The 27,829-nt window shown below is 33.2% G+C and overlaps 1 protein-coding gene across 2 annotated transcripts in view; it reads left to right on the forward strand.

The window, feature by feature from the left end:
• Positions 1-90: 90 nt before the first annotated feature.
• Positions 91-27,829, forward strand: part of LOC129004853 (orexin receptor type 2-like) — a 281,963-nt gene continuing 254,224 nt past the window's right edge. Inside the window, exons 1-2 of one of the 2 annotated variants that reach the window (XM_054433528.1) lie at positions 91-205; positions 5,981-6,228. The gene's annotated coding sequence lies outside the window, so the exon portion shown is untranslated. The remainder of the gene's footprint in view (positions 206-5,980; positions 6,229-27,829) is intronic. The other variant, XM_054433527.1, reaches the window with a different exon arrangement.

The raw sequence follows: 27,829 nt of genomic DNA on the forward strand, positions 1-27,829 counted from the left end.
TTCCAGCTGTGTGCGCGGGTGATGGTGAGTGTGCGTGCGGAGGTGCCGAGATAGTCGTAGTCTCGGCCGCGTCAGTATCACCGCGTTCTTGCTGTAGCTAGGACCGTGTCGTGTTGCCGTGTCGTCGCAACGTCGTGTCTCGTGTAGACAACACGCATCTGTACACGTCCATGGAGTCTTCTACTAACATCACTGATTGATAAAGGTGCACTTTTATTAAACTTTTTTGTTATGTGTGTTTACGTAATTTGATACTAGTATAACCATTTTTTAACTTAGTTATACAGTAACATCATAATTAATTGTGTGTAAACGTTTAGTAACTTAACTAGCTACAAATATATTAAAAAATCGAGATAAAATTAAACCAACACTTCTCATTCCGAAAAAAGCATAAAAGCAGAAAATTGGTAATACAAACAACGAATAGTTTGATTCAATAAGTAAAAGCTTATTGTTAGTGTGTGGAGTGGAACTGGCTAAAAAAAAGAGTTTTATGTTTTAAATTACAATATTATATTTCACATTAAATTATAACATGACTTGGAATTCGACGCTTTGAAATTTGTATTAAGGGTGCTAAAACGACAGCATTGCAAATATAGGCTAATCAAGTTGCTATCAATCTGTGGTTATTGCTACATGCTATGCGTTTAATTTGAAACTAATATTTTAGCATGGCGCTAACACCGAAGTTAGTTTTTGTTACCCAGGCAGGTAAACAATAAGTAGATAGGTAGTGGAAACGATAAGACAATCAGTCAACACAATCGGTTTACAATCAATCAAATGTAAAAGTACAAAAATATTTGAAGGTATAAGCTATTAATACATTATCATACACTACAAGTTAGTGTTGTTTTAGATCGAACATTTGCAATAATAACACAATAAATCACCTAAAAAGATTTGTAAATTGGCTAAAATTGTACGACCGATCACTTGACATTAATATGCTACGCGTTTTAATATTATGTAGTTAACACATTTATTTTGCGCTGTTTCAGGAACCCATCCATTCTGTAGAATGTTATTTTATTGGAAACGTTGACTATTAGATGTTTCAGATACATAAAAATACATCATTAATATTTTATTGTTATGAATGAAAAGTTTATACAGTATTGAGGATCTTGCTTAATTTTGATGAATCTAATTGTTAATGTAATGTATGATGCTATCAATTAGTATCTAGTATTCACTTTGAAGAGTATTTAATAATGATATGAAAAATGCAGTACTGTATTGGAAAGAACGTAGCTTTTTAATCCATACCAAAAAAATACTTTAAAACCCCAAGCGTCAAGAAAAAGTTGTGGTAGGGATAATATATATTTGACTACGACTACGATATTTGAATCATAGATTGAAAAAAGTCTACACATTGCAGAGTTTTGAGTGAACATAATTTTACCAAGTTTCCATATAAGATGTTTTGTGTTTTTTAGTAAAATGATATTTTAAACCGTATACAATCTTTATCTGCTTGCTTTGAAAATTTAAAACACTTCTGACACAGGATTGCCAAAAGAATAATTAACCTGGATGGTATAATTTATCAACCAAACAAATTTTGTGGGTTCATAAACCAACAAGATATGATAAAGCATGTGATGATGAGAATTTCTGGTACTGTAATAATATATCTACAAGATCTATCCAACAAAAGACAATTTAAATTACGTTTCTTTTGAGTATTAAATTTAATGGTTAAAATTTGAGTCTTTCAAAATAATAAGAAACTAGGGAGACAAAAATTAGGTAAAGTTTCCAATTTATATTTCAATCAGCTCTTTGGTGAAAATTATTAATAACGATTTGTACATAAATATGATTCAATCATTGTAAGACGACTGTAAATTGTAAACAAAACAACTGTACCCATTAAAAACTATAAAATATTACGGAATGTTTTAAATTAAACCAAATTTGGGACTATTTATATTATATCTCAATAATATTTCAAATGATATTGAAAAAGGGTCCGAGTATGGGTCGGGGTAGCGAAAAAAGTAAAACAATCAGAAACAAGCAAACTTAGCTTATAAGTAGTGCTAATTTCTTACAGCTGTAAAACAGTACCGTAATACGAACCAATGAACAAACACTTTATTCATTGTCTGGAAAAACTAAAATGAAGAATACATCAATTCCCCGTGACTGAGTGTGCCAATGTAAAATACAGCTTTCCTTTAGGTACATACCATCTTCAATCACGCCAAACTGAAATGGAAATTCTGGTTTATAATAACTTATATGTCATCATTAACCATAGTATGAATAATACAAGACAAAATGCAACTTCTTTCATAGCACACTCTGAAGATATACCATTCGTTTTAGTTTTATTTGGGCTTCAGCTAGTCTGTAATGCCAACTTTTTCTATGTGAATTCCAGAAAAAGCATTTTGAAAGTAACCTTTTTATTTAAGTCGGGGTTTGAATTTGTGTAAATGCCTAATTCCACAGGTAAACTCTTGGATTTTCTACAAATGTCGCACTGATGTATATTCGAGTCGGTATTTTAAAATAGAAAATATTACAATTTAACCTAAACCTCGTTAAAATATAACACGGTGTTAAAAGAATAATATAATCAACATAAACCAATCACAAGCTGTTGTTTATCAACAGTTTCAGTGATTTTCAGTGAGTCGGTGGCTTAGTCGGTAGCGTCGCGGACTTCGGGCCCAAGGCAGTAGTGTCGTGGGTTCGGATCCTGGTCACTGCCGATAACATTTTATCAGTACAGTTCACCTTTGTACTGTACCGGCTCACTCCTTGCTTTGCTGTAAACGATCCACGCACGGGCGCTTAGTCTATGTGGACGGGCAAATGCAAGGTTAAAAGAGGCCGCCAACCTCTTTAAAAAAAAAAAAAAAACATTAATTCTGTTTGACACAAAAGGATATGGATTATAATGGTTACTGTAATAATGATCAACTGTTTACTATCGTGTGACGGTTATTTATTGCATTAGTTTGTAAACACTGTTTGATGTATGCGATGTAATTTTACCACATACATAGTTAGATGCTACTATTTTGTAATTAAATGAGTGAACACTCACAACTATTTTAAATTGATTCTGAATAAGCTTAGTTAAGACCTAATGCGATACTGGGACTGCAAGGGACAGTGCTGGAATTACTGTAAGTTTCTGTGTAAGCCTTCCTAAGCAAAGCTTTAGCAACTTAATTAAAGCTTAGCTGTAATCAGTCTATGAGTTGTGCTTATCTATTGCATATAGCTTGTTAAACTAGTTATTGGTGATAGTAATATATTCGGGTTTGTTTAATTATATATATTTATATGTATTTTAAACTTAAATTCAACTTTTTATTTTAATTACGATGGTAATACTATTTCATATAATCATTCAGCATTTACTTGACTAAAAACTGGAAATACAAAAAAGAGATTTTATTTTTATTACGTATTAAAATTTGGAACAATGGAGCAAACTTAAATCATTTCAGTCTTGTTGGGCAAGTTTCACTTTGAGGTCTTTAGAATCCAATTACTAAGGAATTAACGCTTAACCACTCTTAGTGATTTGTATATTCTATAATTAGAATGACAAAATAATGATTTTACACTGTCAATAATTCATTTACAGTAATCATATTGGCTAATAAACACACATTTGTCAACATTTTTTTAATTTTAAAAGTTAAACACGTTTAACAGCTAAACCTTTTATGAGTATAATTTGCATAGTAAATCATAAAAGCGCAATAGTAAATTGTTAATTACCTGTTGCAATGACATCAAGTTCAAAGATTAAAATATGTCATTGTTCAAACTTTGCTTCTTTATAATGACGCTTAAACAAAACAATTAATTATCATGATCCACACATTTCACCGATAACATTTTTATTTTTCTAAAAATGCAGCCCAATCATTGTAAAGAATTTTTCATTTAACTTTCTAATTTTTGCTTGGTAGTAATAAATATGAAAATATTATAACATTCGGTGGCTGATAATCAGCAATGAATACAAATCAGTTCATTATATCGTAATTTGGAAACAAAATTATATTTGAAATATATCAAAAATACTGGTAACAAAAGTGTTTAGTAAAATTAAAATTTTTTTGAACATTCTTTAATATTCTATTAAAAAAGTTTTTGGCGTGATTAATACGCATTTTATACGTGGAGATGTTTGTGTGCGGTCGTTTACGTCAGCAATGATAGGCTAGATTAAAAACCATTGAGATACGCTGAAAACGCTTCAATGAAACGAACTTTGGAGGGCCTCGTTTGATCAATAGAGGTGATTAGCTCATAGAAAACACACATAACGCCCTTCAATGTTTTTCATCCAACTTGTCAATAGTTAATTGTATTATTGGCCCTTTAACAGTCAGTAAATAAAAACATTTAAAAAATATTAAAAATAACTTATAAGTATTTACGATATGTCTGTATAGAAAACATCTCATATGAGGTGATTTTAAACAGTCCAACGTCATCCAAACTCGTTACTAGTACATTGAAGCAATGTTAAATACTTTATAACAAATGGATACATGTGATTATCAAGTATCGAATTAGTAAATAAAAAACAACTTTGCACCCTGAAATGAAGATAAAGTGACATGTTTCGGAACTTCGTACATTTTCAAACTTCAACAATTAGCAAATATTTATTTTTTTACTATTAATAATCAATAGCCAACAAATTTCCAAATCCTGTCTCAAAATTCATCTGTAAAATCAAATTATATTGACACAAAACAAATTATGTAAACGCATTTTTGTAGGATGTTGACATTTTACTTAAGATAGTGATACTGTAGTTGAAAAACTATACGTTATTGGCAACAATTACTTCATGAACACTGAAAAGTAAAAATCTTTTGGCTATTATGTCATCTACCCTCTTGTGCATTCAACAATACCAAATTGGCTTAGTATTCGATTAATCGTTTTCAACTTAATTTAGTTTACGTGTAAAAAAATACTGGTTTGAATCGCCTAGGGGTTTAAAATTATTTTGATACTTTTACAAGTAGGAAACGTCATTTTTTTAACACATACTCAATAGAGCAACTATAAATCTGTTAAGTATGCATGATTGCTGTGACGGGGGTATTTAATCGAACAAATCTTCATCCAAGTGTACACAGTTCGGTGAACAAATCTTGTAGACAATCAGTAAGTGATTGGTTTGATCGGAGTTAATCATATGAAGAGTCCCTTGCTACTCAATCTAACTAACAATCCAACTAGGAATTCTTTCCCTGACTCGTTACGAATCTTCCAATCCTTCACTAAAGTTTTGAAATAAAACGAATGTAAAGTAAGGCATTCAACTCAAATATTATCTGACATTTTTAAAGATGTTAAAATTTTTATTCGTCCATCATAAAATACAGTTAATTATTTTATTTGAATGCTCAAATAAATATCCCTGTTCGGTATTCATATTTTTAGAGTATTTAGAAATTAATCATTATGTTAATTAAGTCACTGGTTAATTAATCTTGCTAATGTGTATATAAATCACCACATTTATTGTAATATTATTTAGTCTCAGTAACAATTTATTGTAAATAGACTCCCGCTTTCAATATTCAAATGAGATTGCTAAGCCTGCTCGAATTTCCCGCCACAGTAAGGCCTATTTTCCTGTACTACATACCCATGAATCACCTGACGCCGTGTTTGCTTCAATCGCATTTCCTATTGGCCATCGAATTCCTAGACCCCTCTAAACCGCAATTGCATTTTTCAAAGTGTGAAGCCGGCGATCGGCGTCTGTCTGTCCACGGTCGGCGTCCATAACTCACGGTGTATTCCGTTTCTCGTATCTCGGGACATTAATTGCCCATTTTACCTCTCTTAAACGTATTTTTAGGCTATAGATTAATTATATCTGGCCTCCCTCTCCTCTATAGTACATTTAACTATATATACATTTTAATTTCCCCCTTTTGTTTGTGATTAAATTACTTAAATTGTGATCTAGTGCTTTCAGACTCTTCAAACCTCAAGACAGTGTGTGCGCGTCCGTGTATTACTTCTAGACTTTCCGTACGTTTTCACCGTGACTTCCGCGTATTAGTGAGCTCTTTGTGATTATGAACTTGGGTGCGTTGCGTACTCCAAAATTCTACAAAACAGAAGCACTCGGTCTAAGGACTCCGCCATCCGCCATCGCTCCACCATAGACGACGCCGCTGCCATACTCTCCACCTTTGGACAATTGGACTCAAGGTACAACCTTAAAGTTTTGTGTGTGTTTTAATTAGACTCTAAAACTAATCTCATTTGCCCCTCACAAGACATTTTATTCCATCTCGGGACCTCAGTGCCCTTCAAATTGCAGATTCGCCATTTTCTCTAATTTAATTATTTTTCTCTTGAACTATTAATTAGTTCTGGTCCTTCGAGTTATTAATTATTTTCATTTTCACCCATTACGCCCCCAACAATCCCCTTGTTGATTGATTGATTGGGTTTAGCTTTGAATATTTTAATACTTCAGATTTCACATGTCAATTAAATTATTATACTGTGTTTCTTAATAGTTTAATAATAATTAATAATAAGCGGCCCTTAATAATTTGATTCGTCGAAAAATGTTAACTCGCCATAAACAATATACTAACACAACCAAAGTCTACTTACACAAACCGTAATAGAAATGGCTTCATGGTACCAATCCGAATCTTTCACTTAACAATTCACAGATTGTGCTCATCATAATAAATTATTCTAGGAGGTCGCCCTTCCCCAATTATGCTGGGCGAGTCTCTGGCAATGATAGGCTCATTTACAACAGCTGACTGCCATTTTCTGCAGGAAGTATGCAGATTCACTAGTTAACTCTCGATTGTAAACACATTGCTAACCAGCCAGCAGTATTTTATATTATATTTATTGTATTAAATATAATACTCCAATTTTTTGTGGCCGTATATAGATAATATAAAATTATGCATTTGTAAGAGGATTTGCTTTGTGTTTAACAGAGTAGTGTTAACAACGTTTTTTGGGTCCAATCAAAGCTAATCGTGTACTATCACATCTAACCTTAGGTTGTAACTTTAATTATTTCGAAAAACAATTAGATCAGTCGAGAAGCGTGTTCAAAGCTAAAATTAGGTAATGGGATTTAAGGCGGATTGTGGGTTGCTAGTGTGAAAAAGGAAAATTGGAAATGTAGCCCATGTTGTTGGAATAGTCTTCTGGGATTCATCAGGACTAACGAAAAGAGACGTAGGATAAAATGGAACAATGTACCACAATCGAGTTATCTCGACGCAGACAGAAGGACTTCTTTCGCTTAAACATCAACGTGTATTGCTTTGTCAATACACGCTTTCAATTCATGTCAACCATTGTGGCTAATAATGTATTTTAGTCAGTAGTTTTATAAATAACAACTTAACAATATTGTTCAATCTATTTTGTTTGAAGATGCTCATTAATGTTCAATCACAGAAACATTTACTTCTCTGTGGTTTTATATTGAATGTTTTGTTTTCATATGAAATGCTATATCTCCATGTATATTTGCACAAAATTTTCACATGTATGACTCATCATAGTTTAAAAACATCATCAATGTGTGATGTCAAGTAATCATATATTTTATACTGATAGGTGCATTGGAAACCCGCTTGTATAATTTTTGAAACCGGTTTTGTTATTTATAGTAGGATGGTTATTATAAAGCATCTTATTACTTTGAGTTCCAAAATAAAGCCTTTTAGTATTTGGTAATCAATATTTTTGGTGATTGCCATCCATATCTAGATTTAAGCTGGTAGAATAAACAGTATTGTCTATTTGTTTGTGTTAAGGTAAAAAAAAACTTATTTCACAACATCAAATAAAGATCATAATAACAATTGAAAAATCTTCCACATGCCTATTTGTTACTCGTAACTTTTTACGTGAGAACAACTCAATTTAAAGTGATGGATTAAATTTGCTTACAACGTCTGTTAACTGTCAGATATCCCGGTAGTCCACGGACGTAAGACTAATTTAAGTAATTTGGGTATATTTAACATACATAATCTATTCGGTTGTTAACCAAACGTAACTCTCTTAATTGACATATATTTGTCTTCATTTATCAGACTTGTAACGAAATACACGTTTAAAATAGCCCAGAACGAATGTAAAATATTACGTATACGGCCACTTTACCTTCAGTTTTAATAATCTTTTGACCCGTTGAAGAATGCTTAACTGGTTTACGTATTACGTTTGTAGCACTATGTATTTGAATAGATTGTTTCAAGTATTGTCATTCATCCCAACTTAATTCAACATGCGTGTCAATTAATTCACCACCACGTGGTAAAGAGCTTATATATCCACATCCTGGTGAAAACAAACATCGGCTTGGCAAACCGATATGTTCAAATCCTCCCATTTTTGGTTATGCATGAGCCGATGTATGGTTTCCATTTTCGGTTGAAATACTTCAAACACTCGTGTCAGGGTTGGGCTTTTGTTTGAAACTGAAACCCTTTGGTTTGGAAACAATTATATGAATTTTCTGTATGATTTAGAACTTCGAAATTTTGGAAGAAATAGTTAGTTAGTTAGTACACGAGTTTCCACAGGCGTCTTCCAAGATTTATTTAGAAGTTCAGACCACTGCACATTTTAATTTAAATTGAGTCCACAGTTTTGAAAGCCTTATAATGCAAAGAATGGTATTTAAATTTTAATCATGAGTCATATACATAATCTTAATACAAAAATTAATTTGATAGTTAGTTATGTACGGTTTTAAAAATATTAAAAGGATAAAGCAGATACATAACAAGGGTACAGAAATAATTTAAATCGTGTTCTATAAACTAAATTCCTCTCAATGTTCGGTATAAAATAAATGAAAACCCAGGAGAAAATATCTATCGTTGAGATTTGATGTTGTTATCTTTCTCAACGACGCGACCCAACGACTCAATCGTGTTTGGTTGAGAAGCGATAAAAACAACTAGCCTAATTGTGTAAGTCGTCAATCGTACAATTCAGGTCACAAAAGTCTCATCTTTATTTGGGTAGAACGATAAAATGGACTAATAAACGTTGAAAGCAAAATTTCAAAAATTTAAAAGTTTATTTAGACAAGTTACACGATTGCTGCTACAAAGAGCGTATTTTATCACAACATGGAATATGTACAGGGCGTATAAATAAAAAGTCTGGGACCCCATGTTTAGAAATTCTAAACCAAATTTAGAAATGCATTAATAAGAAATGATAAAGGTGAACTTTTTCTCTGTCCATCGCCCTAAAACTTAAATCTACCTTAAATAACACAAAATTGTTGAAAGTTACTGTCAAAGAAGAACAGCGAAGACTAGAAGTGTCTATTCTCTATTTAATTTCAATAAGCTTTGTATTTATTAAACATATTTAACTTAGTATCAACGTACATATCTGTTATTGTATTATAAATATATAATCTACAGTAAGATGAGGTTGTGGTATTAGAGCTTTAAAGTTTTAATTAATATATAACCTAATTCTTAATAGGTTTGATGAATTACATCAAATTACCAAATTTCACCCAATAACAATCTTTTATATAGAATGGGGTTTATACTTACTAATAGCTTATATAGAGATTGCTGGTCTGCCTAATCTAGCGTATTAGGGCCCAAATCAGGTCCTTCTCATATGAAGGAACTGCATAACTATATGATACCCGTATAATTAACCTAAGGGTCGAACAGGGGTTTAAGTTGATGAACATACTAATCAGAAGTCGGAGGTGATGTAGTTAGAATATTAGTTTAGCGCACCCAATCCTTCTGTTCTGAAAGTTTATTTATAACACTTTCTTTAATTTTAATTTTCGAAAATACAATTTTTCTTCAGCCTTTGGTCATTATTGATGTTCCAAATTCGATTTTCGAATCTTTAGGACACTTCCAAAATTATATTTACGTTAGAAACTCATTATATTTTAATAATAAAAAAATAGGTAACAAAAATTTTTATTTCTGAGGAAACTTCGGACGATTATAAATTATAAATCACTAATTTAATAGAAAAAATTGTTTAAAATATGGCCTGATGTGACGTGATACTCTAGTGCTATTTAACTAGTAATTAATTAGTTTTGCATAATGTTTTATAGTAAATCCTTTAAATAATTAGTTTTAATGCAGTTCGAAGCCAGCGTCATATAAAATCCTTCTCAATGCCATGACAAAATAGAACCTTTTGACTCACCGCAAATACATTAAATTTACCTCGAACTACCAATAATATCAATAAACAAGCGAAACCATGTGACTAATTTTTACCGTCTGAAATTCGAATTGCTACTTATAGATCAACATTTTGGAAGCTACAGAAATGTTTCACACGATGTTGATATTAGACCCCAATGTTGTTGTTATCAGTCGGCCTGTTAGAAAGCATAATTGGCAGCCCAATGTTTATGATAGACCAAACATTCTTTGCCTTAATGGATTGCTGTTTATATTATTGCCAATAACATTCATCCAGCCATATAAGTTGACAACAATTTTCATATCCAAGACAGATAAGTAATTGTTGGTTCTTTTTGTTTATTTTGGTTCTTAAGGAAATTTTTAATTTCTTAGAATTTTAAAGACGATACGTCACATAGATCAGTTTGCCAACCCAAATAAATCTCGTATTTATTTTGGTTATACACGAGCCCTTGTATTGTTTCCATCCTTATAAAAGTTGAAATTTTTTAAGCCAACAGTAGGTAGTTTTCGAGCTCTTGCTCGAAAAAGAAGTAATGAAAAGAAGGAACTCACGGAATTCGGAATATATACTTTCCTTAACGGCGTTAAAACTAACGAGAACATAACAACGAGAAAATATTTGTAAATAATAATCGTTTATATACAAATATGTTTGCGTTATTTTTAACGCCCTTAAGGACAGTATTTATTCCGAATTCCGTGAATTCCTTCTTTTACGAACGTAAAATCAATCACAAACATGAATAAACGATTGATCTTACTGAGACTAGTAGCATATAGACCAAACGATGTAAATGACTTAAGACCAGTATTGGTTTATTAGCCAATTTTTAATTGCAATAATTCCACTACTTTAAAATATTATATAACTGGCTAGTCCTACAGGCTTAACATGAAAAAGGTATGTATAAACAATATTTTACATTTCAAACCAAAATGTGTATGTTAAGATTGGTTACTGACATTCGCAATAATTGTATTCTTTCGACCGAATAACTAAGTCCTTAATCGAAACATAAATATACTTTACTGAAGCAAGAAAATCAATTTCAAAAAGCAAGGTAAACAAAGGATGATAATTATTTTTCACCACACTATCATGTTTTTGGCTGTATTACATACGTTAATTGGTGGCCGAAAGTTACGTTTTGCTGGCGATGCCAGCTGTCCATAATTTGGGGACCGAGCAGGTTTTTACAGGCCGGGGCCGCAAAATCAGCTGTCCGCTTACTTACTTAAAACATGAATGCATTTTAAATACATAATCAAAATCCATAGCATTTCAATAGAATTGTGTTATTGTCACCGTTGCCTAGCAACTATATATTTTTATTTTTGCTGATTCCTCAAATTATTTCTTCACATAACCTTAAAGTTGTAGTTGTGTTGACTATCAGTGTGCATTATTATTGTGGTGAATAGTGGTAATAGGGTATAGTGTGGTGAAAAATAGCGTTCGTACCACGGACCGAAATGGTTTTGCGGCTCTCGATCGATTTAAGTTCTCGACTTCGTCTCGAACTTAAAAACTATCTCGAGCCGGCAAAACCTCATTTTCGGCCCTAGGTACGAAATATACTATATTAAAATCTGACGTTATCTTTCTTTCTTTCAGCTATCGTCGTTACAGTTGAGCTGTTTTCTTTTGGAAAGCGATAAATTCCACCTGATTGTGTTAACAGTCGATCGTGAAAACCAATGTCAAGTCAATATTGCGAAACGTGAACACTAAAATTATATATCATTTTTATTTTAAGATTAGAAGAAAATTAGAGTATATTTCTAGCTACAAAGCTGTTGAACATCAAGTTGTATTCAAGTTTGAATTATCTTTTGAAACATGTTTGAAATTTCTCTTCGTGTCTATAAACAAGCACACTGTAGTTTTAAGTAGGGCTATGATTCTATATAGCCGTAAAAGTGTTGCCCTTTCAAATTGGTTTAGTACTTATGAGTAATTAAGTTTATCGCCAACTCAGCTTCATATGACTAATTTTATACGGCGTAATATGATAACAATGCTTCATATAAACAAACATAGCAAAACGGAATAAAAAAAATGCGTTGATGGTAATGGATGGTGTATTGGATTTGCAATTATAAAATTAACTATTTTTAACTATTTGAGATATTTGAAATTGGTTTGCGGCAACTTGCTTGAATATGAAGGGCTAAAATAATTATGGTCAGTTTTGGAAATTTTCTCCCTTAGGGGTAGCGGGGTTAGGGGGTTGCTAAAATTGTCAAACAGCAAGTATAGTCGAGTATGGTATCATTTTACAGGTCTTGACGTTAGTGGGCCAATTTTGGATTTCTTTATGTCAATTGTTATGTTTCGTCAAGACCTGTCAAATGATACCGAATTCGACTATACTTGTCATTTGAAAATGTTAAGTTACTCCCTACCTCCACTACCCCTAAGGGCGAAATTTTCTAAATTGACCATAATTAGTGTAGTCCCTTATATCTAAGAAGGTTGCCGCAAAATCATTCCAAATATCTCAAATGGTTGAACAGTTAAGGGTGTAAGTTATCTTGGGGTGTAAGTTACTTTTCAGCCACCCTGTATTGAATTAATATGATTAAAAAAACCCTTAGAAATGGTAATTGAATCTTTTGTTATCGCTTCTATGGACACGAATCGATATTTTCTTCCCAAAACTCTATATTGGTGTTTCAAAAGCCCGGAGCCCCTAGAGATAAAAATAGAATAGTGAATACTTTATTTATCTTTGCTCACTCACAGCTAATACAGCCCAGTGGCTTTTTTTGCAATGGACATACGGTACACTAAGTTTTTATAATACCATAGAACCTAAAATAGTTTTTGCAACACTACATTATTTGTATAATACATTGTGTCCGTTAAATGTTTTACCATGCAATGACAATGTGATTCCTCATTTCAACTAAATCTGAAATCTTAATTAGTTCACATAAATTTGATTTAGAGCCCGAGATAAGGTTATAAAATCATTATCATAACACACGTGGGGGGAATTAACCCAGGGAAAGGGTCAACAGGGGCTTAAGCTGATGAAAAGGCTAATCAGAAGTCAATGGAGGTGATGTTATAAGGGCAGATTAGTTGAGCTCCTCTCTCATACTTTCTGGTTTACAAGCACTCTTATTTTACCTCGTTGTTTATTCTTTTTTTTAAATTTTACTTTTTTATATTGGGTCCATATTAACTAGAAATGTTTAAGCTTGCTCTAAATGCGTAGACATTTATAGAAGAAGTGTGTGAATGTCACTTATTAATGTAATTTAATATTTTGTACATATATGTATACATTAATGGCATAGACACATAATGCGTTTTTATCGTATTTAACTGCAGAAGTAACTCCTAATTAATCTCTTATAGGCATTAATACCCCCACCACAGCAAACCTGCAGACTAAGCGAATTTTACAGGGAGACTAAAGTGTGCTTTTTAGTAAAATATTAGTAGCTAAGTATAAAATAAATAAATTTGCCAAGTTTGTTAAAAATATGTCCATAAACAAGCAAACTACAACATTTTACAATATTCTCCATTAGAATAACATGTGAATTTAAAATTTTCATGTGGTGCAAGTCTTACGCCTTTTTTTACTCCAATCCCTGTTGTTTGCACAGTTCTATTGTTATTTTGTGAGTTATCAGAAACAGTAAATCGGCTTAAATGTGTGTTTTGTCATCAATCTGACGAAAAAGCTTAATTTGATAACAGCAACCAAAATAACAAAAACTATTGAACGAACAAATTTTTGAACCGCAATCGGATGCCTATTTTTTTCTAGATTATTTTATTCCTGTCTACTTACGTTGATTGAGGCATACTCAGGTACACAATTCAATTTAAATATTATATAAATGGTGTCGCACAATATTATAAAACCCATACAAACTTATATGTATATAAGTCAAATTAAAGCAAAAACCTATTATGGACTTATAATAAATTTTCTTTAAACTTATATGTAAAAAACGGATGGGAGAATTAAAGGTATCAGAATTTACACAGAATGGAGTTTCGATAGGAGGAAAACCTGATAAAAGAAGAATGTGCTAAGATATATAATCGTCCCTCCTCGTATTATCAGCCTGAATGCTCAGTCGGGTATATAATTTGTGTAGATTATTTCCGGCCTAGAGTAAGACATTGGCGTGTGTAAGGAAATAAACAAGATTTTGCTATTAGGTAATGCAAAATAATAACACAGGGATCTACCATCCTTAATTTAAGTAGGCTAACTTTTCATTGATAATGTTCTCGAAGGTTAGCCAAGGATTTCCCTTTACATGATCCTACCATACTGTTGTTACACGTAACCCACATAACTACGACTATGATTGTTTGATAAAATATATTTTGCACAAGTCGGATCCAGTCCTTCAATATGCATTCGGGCACAACAGGCATACAGACGATTGTTTAATTAATTATGGGCAGTTTTCCGGTTGAAAAGAGACTACAAAGATTCACTATTGACAAAACTAAGACTTTCAAAAGCTCTTTTGATTAATTCCCATTGAATTCATAAACCATCTTAGTAATCAGAACGACAGTAGTTCAATTATACGTCGTTTAGATGATAATATTAGATCGACCATTGATTATTACCGTGAGTTGACATATATTCAGATGAATGGTTTTCAACGGGTTCAATACCACATCGTATTCCAGTCAAGTTTACAAACACTGCAATATTCTCTATAATCTCAACTTATGTCTTCCAAAACATGGTATGCAGTAGCAGTAGATATCCACTCAGAGGTCATCTACCGACCACAAGCACACATCACAGGTGTGTTATATAACAGTACAGTCAGCGTCAGCAGTATAGAGCAGTGTCCTCTAGCAATAAGCACAACTCACACCAAGATTGACACAATGCCATCTAGGCGTCAATTGCTGTGTAGATTCAATAACAGACGACGTAGATTGCAGTTTATACTCTCTACACGTGGCGACTCATAGTGGTGAATTCCATTGTCAATTATTTAAAAGCTGTTTTGCGTTTCTAGGTTTCATTGGTCAATAGACAAAAACAGAAGAATCGTGTAAGTTCAGTAGTAGTTTTTAATTCTAGTATCTTAGAAACAATAGTATTTGTGCCTGTTGGCGAGATTTTCTAAGGGAACACTAACAAAGATTGCCTCAACCATTATACAGGGTGATTGATATAAGTGTGCCAGCCGTTTTATTCGAAAACTATAAGAGATATCAAAAAAAGTTAAATGGTAAGTGCCATGGATTTTCTATTTGAAAAATTGTAGTCAAGTCAAAAAAATTATTTTAGCCGCCATTTTTCCAATATGGCCACCAACGTTGATTTTTCTTACGGAACACCCTGTATTTTATGATGTATTCTGGTAGAAAAAGTAATTTTAAGACGATTTTATTCTTGTAATTTTTTTCATAAACCTAACCGTTTCAAAGATAATAATGGTTTAAGTTGTGAAATTTTGAATGGTTTTCGAACAAAACAGCTGGCATGCTTGCTTAGGCCTTTATCGAAACTCTTTCTCATGCAGAAATTTCAAAACTTAAACCATTATTATCTTTGAAACGGTTAGGTTTATGAAAAAAATCCCAAGAATAAAATCGTCCTAAAATTACATTTTCTACCGGAATACATCATAAAATACAGGATGTTCCATAAGAAAAATCAAAGTTGGCGGCCATATTGGAAAATTTTAAATAAAAAATCCAAGACACTTACCATTTAACTTTTTTTATATCACTTATGGTTTTCGAATAAAACGGCTGGCACACTTATATCAATCACCCTGTATATTATAGTACTATCTAACATTCATATGCTATAGAAGCTTGACGGGTTAACTTTTCAGAATTAATATTAATTGCAGCGTTTCGTAATAATTAATTAAATACATTTTCAAATAATTATATATCTAAGTCTCTGTAAAAATCTTTATCTAAGAGGTTAAGTGGTAGAGGACTTGCAATTCTAACTTCGCCTCTAAAAGCATTTTTTAATTTCAAATTCAGATTATTTAGTAATCCAATAAACACATTACAGTGCAATAGATCTTGTCATACAGATGCAGCATGCAATAAAATACAATGCATTACATTCAAGCAAAGATTCAAGCCAAGATAGGCTGGTCCAGATTACTTTACCAATCAAAATAGAGACTAGCCTATGTACAAGAATAGATTAATAAAAAAGAACAGTAATCCTCAGTTACATATTGTAAGGTGTTAAGTAGAATTAAAAATAGACAAATTTCTATGAACAAATAAAAAATATATAGCAATGGCAATGGCCTAATCAATCATGAACTACATGAAAAATACTGTAGAAGCTAACTTCTAAATAGAAATAATAATTAAATATCAGATCAGTAATAGGTATCACAGATACAATGGTGTTTATTTAAAATTTTACTTAACTCTACGTGCAGAATTTCATTTCAATTGCAGTTTTTTGGACCTAAAGAACGTAAGAGAGCTTTTGATTGCATTGATTAAATCTGAAAACTAACTTGATTTGTTCAAAAGGCGTTTGCATACCCAGCTACGTTGATAGTTTTCATACCAAATTAACGTGTATCTTATGTCGGGATTAATGTTCAAAGTATTCACCGTACTCTTTGAATATAAGTGGTATTTCAATACTTTGCATATGAATAGCTTTGTTAGGTTGAATTAGTATGGAAGTTAATTTAATGACTGAGGCATACAGGAGTAAATCTCAACCTAATACAGGATATTCTGTACTCTCAATCTAGTAGTTAGATTGCAATGATAGAACCAATAAAAGTAGAAACGTATTTTAACACTATGAACTTATACAGTTAAAAGGTAGCATAACTAAACTATTAATATGACTGAATAATAGGACGATTTAGTCAGTAGTAGCCTAAGGTCACTCCTATCGCACCACCTGTCAGGGCAGGTGGGGTGAATTAATTGAGTTTAAAGCCCATCAGGCGGAAATGGTTGCTTCCGGTGCTACGTCACTTTGTGACGTCATAGGTGATGTGTAATGGTAACAGGATACAGGTGGTAGGAGCTGGTGGTAATGGATAGGGGATGAAACAGCTGTCTGTACAGTAGTGTGTTTAAATAGCTAATACTTGTTCGTTTGCAATTGTCTTAAATGTATTGGGAATATCAACCAACAGCTACACCAAGGTTTTAAACCAAAACACAGCTTACATGTAGACAATAAATTGAGTTAAAATCATATTGTCGACGGTAACATTTAACAGTAGCCTACAGTATTGTACTAGTGCCCGCGGCGGCGTGGTGCAAGGTTGTGTCGTTGTGTCACCGGCCGCCGTGAATTAGGCTGAGGCCGCGAAGGGAAAGTGAGTGGGCAGTGGAACAAGGTCAAATGCCCCTACTCAACCTCCATGTGGATTTGTATCCACAGTTCTACAGTTTGCTTTCGGACATAGCGGCGGAGTGTTGTACGGTCCTGGGTCTATCGTTTGCATCGTTGATGCCATCGTAATACTACACCTCGATTGACTCAACAACACAAGGTATTGTAAAAACCAATTTTAATTTATATCTTATGTTAGATAGTCGCAGGTTAGCTGTTTGTGGTTAAAAGATGTTTATACAGAAATACGTTCCAAAAAGTAGATATATTTTCCCCATGTTAGTAAATATTTGTTGGTCTTAAAAAAAAACCTTAAGTAGTGGTGTATTACGGGTACTGGAGACCGTGACGTAAAAAATTAAGTAAAATTAAATATCGTTTATATTTTGTTAAACAGTTTGACAGATCAGACTTTGTGGTCAAAATATGTTTATATAATGGAGTCTTTAGAAAGACTGTTTTTTTTTTAAGTGAATTATACCCAATTCCATGTGTCCTGACTTGTGCGAATCAAATAAATTAGTTTGCCATCTTCAACGTCAGGAGGCTTTGGCACATTTAATCGTGTCGGAAAGCAAACCTCTAAAAACTTGTTGTCATAAAAGAAAATAAACGTTTTACCATTTTCGTTTTGTCTTTGTTCTACTAATTGATAATGTTTGTTTTGTAACACATATTTAAATGTTACTTTTTCTGTTTCTATTGGACTTACTAGTTGAGGAAGCTTCATTTCTTGACATATGGCTTCGGGTGATAATTGATTAGAATAATTTGATCCTGATGCATTCCAATGTAGTGGTAATTTAATTTGCTTCTGAAACTTTAGACGTAGTGACATTGACTTGCGAAAATTGCTAGTTTTAGTAGTAGTAGATTTCTTTAAATCTTCTTTTATTCTCTTTAGTTTATCTTGTGTGATTGTACTTGGCTTATCCATAGTTAACATCAGAACAGAGCTAGCATATGTGAACAGTCTTCGTTGAAGGTTCGACACTGAATGATGTGATGTTGGAGGTTTGGAGACTTCCTTACTTGGTAGGTAGAATTACCCGACAGTAGGGAAATTTACCCGCGAAGCAGGGTAAACCTCCCAACCGACCCCCTCCCAACTGGCTCGCGGATAAAAGTAGCGCCAGCGAACGGACTGTAGTCAGTCTCACCCAACTGGCACAGCTGACTGGTTGAGTGTAGACTGACTGACTTTTGATTAAAACCTTTCGTTAGATTTGGCCAATCTAACTTAATGTTTTAGTCAATAGCATGTGCTGCATGTTGTTTTTTTAGCTTGTATCTTAGATGGTTTTACTTTATGGAGTGCATCGTGTCTTTAGTACTTGAATTGCGCAGAGTGTTGTATTTTTCTAATCATGTGATATTTCAGCTAACAAAGGATAAAGAAGTCCCCCATTAAAATGAACAATCTTTTGTGACTGTAAATATTCTATATTTAAAATTTAAGTTGACCATTTTGTAATTAGTTGAGAGGTCCAACGGCCTGCATACTATTCTGCATTTGGTTAAATTAAATTTTAAACTTTTGTTGTCATTGGTAGTTTACTTATGTCAGCTAACAATGAACACTTTCTTGTGACTGTAAATATTCTATATTTTAAAATTTAAGTTGACCATATTGTAATTAGTTGAGAGGTCCAACGGCCTGCATACTATTCTGCATTTGGTTAAATTAAATTTTAAACTTTTCGTTGTCATTGGTAGTTTACTTATGTCAGCTAACAATGAACACTTTCTTGTGACTGTAAATATTCTATATTTTAAAATTTAAGTTGACCATTTTGTAATTAGTTGAGAGGTCCAACGGCCTGCATACTATTCTGCATTTGGTTAAATTAAATTTTAAACTTTTCGTTGTCATTGGTAGTTTACTTATGTCAGCTAACAATGAACACTTTCTTGTGACTGTAAATATTCTATATTTTAAAATTTAAGTTGACCATTTTGTAATTAGTTGAGAGGTCCAACGGCCTGCATACTATTCTGCATTTGGTTAAATTAAATTTTAAACTTTTCGTTGTCATTGGTAGTTTACTTATGTCAGCTAACAATGAACACTTTCTTGTGACTGTAAATATTCTATATTTTAAAATTTAAGTTGACCATTTTGTAATTAGTTGAGAGGTCCAACGGCCTGCATACTATTCTGCATTTGGTTAAATTAAATTTTAAACCTTTGTTGTCATTGGTAGTTTACTTATGTCAGCTAACAATGAACACTTTCTTGTGACTGTAAATATTCTATATTTTAAAATTTAAGTTGACCATTTTGTAATTAGTTGAGAGGTCCAACGGCCTGCATACTATTCTGCATTTGGTTAAATTAAATTTTAAACTTTTCGTTGTCATTGGTAGTTTACTTATGTCAGCTAACAATGAACACTTTCTTGTGACTGTAAATATTCTATATTTTAAAATTTAAGTTGACCATTTTGTAATTAGTTGAGAGGTCCAACGGCCTGCATACTATTCTGCATTTGGTTAAATTAAATTTTAAACTTTTCGTTGTCATTGGTAGTTTACTTATGTCAGCTAACAATGAACACTTTCTTGTGACTGTAAATATTCTATATTTTAAAATTTAAGTTGACCATTTTGTAATTAGTTGAGAGGTCCAACGGCCTGCATACTATTCTGCATTTGGTTAAATTAAATTTTAAACTTTTCGTTGTCATTGGTAGTTTACTTATGTCAGCTAACAATGAACACTTTCTTGTGACTGTAAATATTCTATATTTTAAAATTTAAGTTGACCATTTTGTAATTAGTTGAGAGGTCCAACGGCCTGCATACTATTCTGCATTTGGTTAAATTAAATTTTAAACCTTTGTTGTCATTGGTAGTTTACTTATGTCAGCTAACAATGAACACTTTCTTGTGACTGTAAATATTCTATATTTTAAAATTTAAGTTGACCATTTTGTAATTAGTTGAGAGGTCCAACGGCCTGCATACTATTCTGCATTTGGTTAAATTAAATTTTAAACTTTTCGTTGTCATTGGTAGTTTACTTATGTCAGCTAACAATGAAAACTTTCTTGTGACAGTAAATATTCTATATTTAAAATTTAAGTTGACCACTTTGTAATTAGTTGAGAGGTCCAACGGCCTGCATACTATTCTGCATTTGGTTAAATTAAATTTTAAACTTTTCGTTGTCATTGGTAGTTTACTTATGTCAGCTAACAATGAACACTTTTAAGCTTTTGTTGTTATACCTAAACACAGACTCTTTCCTCACTACAACAGAAGGAGAGATAGAGCATGTTTGCTCCATCTCTTCTTTTGGTATTATTTTAAATGACCTTGACCTACTTACAGGACTTTGAAAATATTTTGGAAAAAATATAAAAACGGTAGTAATGGATCTTGTATATGTTTGAATCCGACCGGGCATATATTCTAGCTAGGGACCTACTATCGCTAGTTAATTTACATAAGCAGGTGCAGCGTTGTTCTACCCCCACCACTCAACCCGAGCGTATAAAAGGGCTGCGAGCAGACGGATGATTGTCAGTCTTGCACAACCGGTGAAGCTGACCGGATGGGCAAACTGGCTAAAGATGAGACCCTTAGTTTAGAGTTGGTACCACTCTAACCTAAGGTTCTTGTCACTTAGTAGTTATATTAGAAGCATGTTGATTGTAGTATTTGTTGGCTTGTAGTTAGAGGGTGTTTTGCGTATTTGTATCTTTGGTAAGGGTGTTGTATTTCTTAATTATGTGATGTTCTATTTCAGGTATCAAAATAATAAAGTCCCTATTAGTAATTTTATTTTCAATTTGAGTTGATCATTGTATGTTACAAAGTTCTAAGTGACATTAGTAAGTTGAAAACGTTCACACAAAACAAAAACATGAAACCAATAGTAAATTCATGACATAGAGTTCTCTTTGACATACACACATTTTTATGGGGACAGTTCGTTGACTGCGCTGCTCCGGCTATTGCTAATGAGTCTTTGATCAATACCATGAGGACAGTCCTTTGGCTGCGCTGCCTCTGATCAAAAAGACTGATACATTGGTCTTTAGCCAATTCAGACTTACACACAAACATGAAAATAAAACAAACACTAAGTTCCCCCACTACAACAAAATGAGATAGATGACATTCACACATTTTTATGGGGACAGTTCGTTGACTGCGCTGCTCCGGCTATTGCTAATGAGTCTTTGATCAATAACATGAGGACAGTCCTTTGGCTGCGCTGCCTCTGATCAAAAAGACTGATACATTGGTCTTTAGCCAATTCAGACTTACACACAAACACGAAAATAAAACAAACACTAAGTTCCCCCACTACAACAAAAGGAGAGATGGAGCTTATTTTTGCTCCATCTCTCCTTTTGGCATTATTTTGAAATGACCTTGACCTACTTACAGGACTTAGAAAGCTTCCCTTAAAATACATAACAAACACTAAGTTCCCCTATTACAACAAAAGGAGAGATGGAGCCAATTTTTGCTCCATCTCTCCTTTTGGCAATATTTTTAAATGACCTTGACCTACTTACAGGACTTAGAAAGCTTCCTTATAGTACATTATTGGGAACCGAGAACAGTTCTTTTAAGTTAACACCAACGGACACAACATTTCCCCTCCAACCACAAGCTTCTCCCCTCCACCCACAAGCTTTCCCCTCCACTTGAGTTTTGCTATAAAAGGAGGTTTGCTTCGCAGGCAATCATCATTCAATGGTCTGAAGTAGTCCTAGCTAGCTGAGTCAGCTCCAGTTACTATTCACTGTTTCATTTGCTATCATGGCTTACCTTAGAATTCCCACTAGACCCTCGAAAGTAGTTTCTTCATCTTCAAAGTCTCTTCCTCGATCTATTTTAATTTCATCACATGCGTCAGATCCAAAATCGGTTCTTCGAGAAATACTGCAGTCAGAAGGTGCAAGTCCTGGAGCAGAAGAACAATACACCTTCCGAGCCATTGGTGATCAATCTCCTCCACTGATTGAAATATTGTCTTCATCTTCATCTTCACAATCAAGTTCGTCTTGTTCATCTTCTTCGGAGTTAACCTCATCTGATTCATCTACAAGCTCTTCCTCGTCCTCTGACTGCACTGTTGCTGATATTCTATCAACACCTACTGCTACTAGAACTGCATCTCCACCTCCAACTTCTACACCATGTATTTCTCCCTCGACAACTCCACCTTTACAATTCACTATTCCACCACCCATCATATCTCCTCTAAAAGACTCCCTACCAGCCACTTCCAAATCCTTTGACCACCTTCACACTTCTCCTTCAGATAAGTGTAAACAATTAATTGCTGACAGGAGAAGAAAATTTGCACACACCCTCTCTAAGTGTCGATATGTTTTTTAAAAAGGGTGCTAGTAAGGGGGAACACTGTGAAAAGGTTTGTGTTTTGAATAGTGATATGTGCTCCATTCATTCAAAACACAATAAAACCACAGAGTCTTCCAATAAAATTAAAGAACTTCCCAAAGCAATCCGGGTAAGAAGGATGAAAAGGTGTACGAAATATTTCTTTGTCAGATGTGTATGGTTTAATAACATCATTATAAAACGTAACGATACAGGAGAGCATTTTTCAATTAGATTACCAAGAGATGTTGTAAACCCTGAACATCCGAAAAGAACTGACTACCTTATCCGGGATGCTAAAGGAAGATTGTCTTGGAAATCTTCAATTTCCAAGATCAAAAAGACACGGTAATTTTTTTCCTTTTAACATTTTACATTACCAAAGATAACACAGTAAATTCAATTTTTCCAAATTCTTAAAAAAAATGTGTGAGCAATTTGTTTAATTCTGATACATCATGTGTAAAAACATGCTGCAGAATTAAATGAATTGTTCACACATTTTTTTTATTATCTTGCAATGACCTTGACCCACTTCTTAAACTTAGAAATTTCTGCAAAATTTTAAAATAATGATAATATCAATTTCTACCACTACTAAAATTAAGGTGGTTTGTTTAACCCCACCCCCCTTTACCCCCACCAGTACATAAAGGTATAAATGACGCTTGATATTGCACACGATTCATTCTTAGATTGGAGCTAGCAGAGGCAAGTTTAACTATGAATTCCCCAGCTACAATAATAATTAAAAGAAACTTAAAAAACCTTCAAGAAGCATTTGCATTCAGGGGAAGTTTAGAAAAATATTTAAATCATAGTGTGACATGTCATTTTACTTTGTGGAAGGAAGAGAGAAACATCTGGAACTCAGAAGCAAACGGGTTGAAACTAGAATTAACTGATGTACGATTTAATAAAATAATTCGAAGGCTAGTGGAAATGTTAGAAAAAGGGTATATTGTGACTGCCACATTCTACATAAAACCAGACCGCAATAACTAAAAACAAAATGGAGTAAAGGTTAAGGGTGGGGGTAAAGGTAAATGGTGGGGGTTTGTCTATATAACATGTTTGCTGAGGTACAATCAGTTACTTCAGATTTACCACTCTTGTACATTATGTCTCCTGTGGACAATATTTTCCCGACAACTTCTTTTTTAAAAACCTTATTGGAAAACATTGTTTTTGAAGCTGGTTCAGAGGAAGAAGACATAGACTTGGAGGAAGAATCTTTATCCGAAGAAGAGTTGGAATCGGATGGTGACGAAAATTTGGAAGTATTGACTGATGAAGAGTTAGATGAAGAAGATAGAAGTTTTCTACTTGTTGAAGATTCATCATCTACTGAAGAGATGGTATGCTCGGAGAAACTTGTTGAGCTAAGGGAAACACCTACAACAAGTCATATAATGTTTAGTGCAATGTTTAGAAGTAGAAGACGATTGTTTGACTCTGACTCCGACTCTGACTCTGACTCTGATAGTGTACAAAAATTAAAATGAGAGGGTGGGTTGGGAGTTTGTTTTGCAAATCATCAATTTCCAAAACAAATACAGTAAATTTTCTATTTCTAAATTTTTAATCTTTGAAATATTTAATTTCTTTTAAATCCTGATAATCATAAAATCATATAAGACACAGTAAATCGGCTTTTTCAAAATTTTGAAAAAAATGTCTGAGCAATTTGTTTAATTCTGGTATATCATGTTTAAGAAAACATGTTGCTGGGTTAAATAAATTGTTCACACATTTTTTTATTATTTGACAATGACCTTGACCTACTTAAAGAATTTAAAAATTCCATGGTTCAACAATAAAAGAAAATGTTACCCATTTCCCCCACTACTATAAAGTAAAGTGGGGAGTGGTCTACCCCCCACCACTATATGGAGGTATAAAAGAGGTTTGACATCCTGCATTAAACATTCTTATTTTTGGAACTCGCAAACGCAAGCTTAGTCAAGATGGATAAACAAAAGATTAGACATAATGAAAGAGAAAGAAGGAGGGTGATGAAGCTAAATGAAACATTTGAGGTATTGAGAACCATACTCAAAGCTAAAAAAGGAACATCTAAACTTCAAATTATAAATTTATCAATTGAAAGAATAAGGTTTTTAGAAAAGGAAGTTGAAGAAGCAAGAATGAGGACTGTGGGAGAAATGAAAGAAGCTAGTGCTATAATTGATAACCACGTTGAAAAATTAAAAGAAGATGCTGATGAAAAAATGCTGTCGGACATGATACAATTAATGAATGGTGAAATGGAAGAGCGAATTCTGTCGGAAATGATGGATTTATTGGATAGTGAAATTGATGAAGAGTACTAACAAATAAAAAAAATGGGACGTGGGTAGGTTGGGTTTGTCTTGGAAATCTTCAATTTCCAAGACTATAACACAGTAAATTGGGGCTTTTCCAAGTTTTGAACAGTAAATAACTTTTTCCAAATTTTGAATAAAAAAATGTCTGACCAATTTATTTAGTTCTGGTATAACATGTGTAAAAACGTGTTTCAGAACTAAACGAATTGTTCACACATTTTTTTATTATCCTGCAATGACCTTGACCTACTAAACCGGAATAGTTAGTAAAAAATAAAATACCTTGTTTTTCTATAAATATGTTTGAAAGTTGAAGAATAGCCTGTATTTACGTTAGATTATAAAGAAATTGGGAAATGGGGTGATGTCATTAATTTAATAGTAGTAGTAGAGGGGAGAGAGGGGAGGGAATGGTATAAATAGGGGTGGATGTTCACATCTTTCATCAGTATGCTGCTGCTTCTTGAATAGAGAACATCTACAACATGCTACGCTGCGCCATTTGTCAAGCCACATTCGAGGATGAAATAGATCTTCTACTTCATGAAATAGTCGATCATCCTACAAATGAAGAGGAATTGGAAGGATATCAAGACTTGATTGAAGAATTGAATAAAATAGGACAAGGAGAAGAAGAAGAACCGACACCATCTACTTCAAGAGATCGAGGAGAAGAAGAACCAAAACCATATACTTCCATGCTACGCTGTGCCATTTGTCAAGCCACGTTTGAGGATGAAATAGATCTTCTACTTCATGAAATAGTCGATCATCCTACAAATTATGAGGAATTGGAAGGATATCAAGACTTAATTGAAGAATTGTATAAAATAGGACAAGAAGAAGAAGAAGAACCCAAACCATCTACCTCAAGAAATACAGAAGAAAAAGAACCAAGACCATCGACTTCAAGAGGCCAAGAAGAAAAAGACCCGAAATCATCCACTTCAAGACCAAGTGTTATCCATTACGCACCTAAACTTTCAACTTCACCTTCAACTGCTACATCTTCAACAAATGTGGAACTACACGCTCATGCTCTACCAGGTAAAGTGGTAACACATTTCAAAATTGACAATGCCGCATTAAAACTGGAAGAATTTATGTTTAGTGCAAAAAGACTAGTTATTAAAACGTTGCAAAGTGAATTACAAAGATTAAATTTTATAAAGTTTGGACTATTGCTGGATGTTATGTTTACCAACATACAAAATGAAACATCACCTAGAGGATTTTTAACAAAAAACAGAACCATTATGTTTGCCTCAGATATTGAATCAATAGTAGATGAATGTTTTGAAGAACTTTTGACGAAATTGCAAGAACATGAAGGCAGAGGATCAGGATGGACTGTATTGAACATATCGGGCTTGGATGTAAGAGTGCATAAACACGGATATGGAATGAGAGGTAGTAGCTATATTCCTCTACCCAAGAAAATTGCTAATACTAAATCTTGTGTAAATGTACAAAATAATGATACTGAATGTTTTAAATATTCAATGTTGGTAAAATATGTCAAAAATAATGATCCGCAAAGGGTAGGAAGAGAATATGAAGAAGTACAGCACAATTATAATTTTCAAGGAATGAGCTACCCTGTAAAAATCAAAGATATCACCAAGTTTGAAAAAAAGAACCCAAATGCTTCTGTAAATATATTCGGTTTAGATTCATCAAACAATGTATATCCACTACGTATAAGTGCACAAGAACTAATTAATCACACAGACTTGTTATTAATCACCAAAGGTGAAATATCGCACTATGTATATATTAAGAACTTTAACAAACTTGTTAATTCACAAATTTCAAAGAAAAGAAAATGTAAGACAATTTGTAAAAGATGTTTCTGTCATGTGAATAAACCTTTGAGAAAAGGAGGTTCTGAATGGTTGTTAGAACATAAAAGGTTATGCAATGGAAATGAAGAAGTTAAGATTAACCTACCACCAGCTGATAGAGCATTTGTACAGTTTAATAATGTAGTTCATCAATATAGAATTCCTATTGTCGTGTATGCTGATTTTGAATCTACTCTACTACCGTTAGAACATCAAGAGGAGGACACATCAAGAAGAAACAAGTACCAACTACATTCACCCAACAGTTTTTGTCTACTCATCAAGTCAACGCTTTCCGAAGAATATTTACAAGATTATGGACTGACAGCTGAACCAAAAGTGTATCGTGGTGAAGATGCAGCTAAACACTTTGTTGACGAGCTGTATAATATAGCTGAAAAAGTAGAGGCAATTTATACACAGGTAAAACCTATGACACCTATGTCACCCGATGAAGTTCAAGAATACGATTTATCAACATCATGTTATTTGTGCAAGAAAACATTTACAGAATATAATCATAAAGTGCATGACCACGACCATCTGACTGGAAGCTACAGAGGTGCTGCGTGTAACGCTTGCAACTTAAACTATAAAATTCCTAACTATATTCCAATTGTAATGCACAACTTAAGCGGCTATGATGGACATTTTATAATACCTGAATTAGGGAGGGACAATGGTAAAATTGATGTATTAGCCGTAACGATGGAAAGGTTTATTAGTTT

Source organism: Macrosteles quadrilineatus, unplaced genomic scaffold (genome assembly GCF_028750875.1).
Source record: "Macrosteles quadrilineatus isolate MER2022 unplaced genomic scaffold, UCM_ALF_1.0 Scaffold_12__1_contigs__length_5162894, whole genome shotgun sequence".
In the NCBI taxonomy this organism is placed as follows: domain Eukaryota; kingdom Metazoa; phylum Arthropoda; class Insecta; order Hemiptera; family Cicadellidae; genus Macrosteles; species Macrosteles quadrilineatus.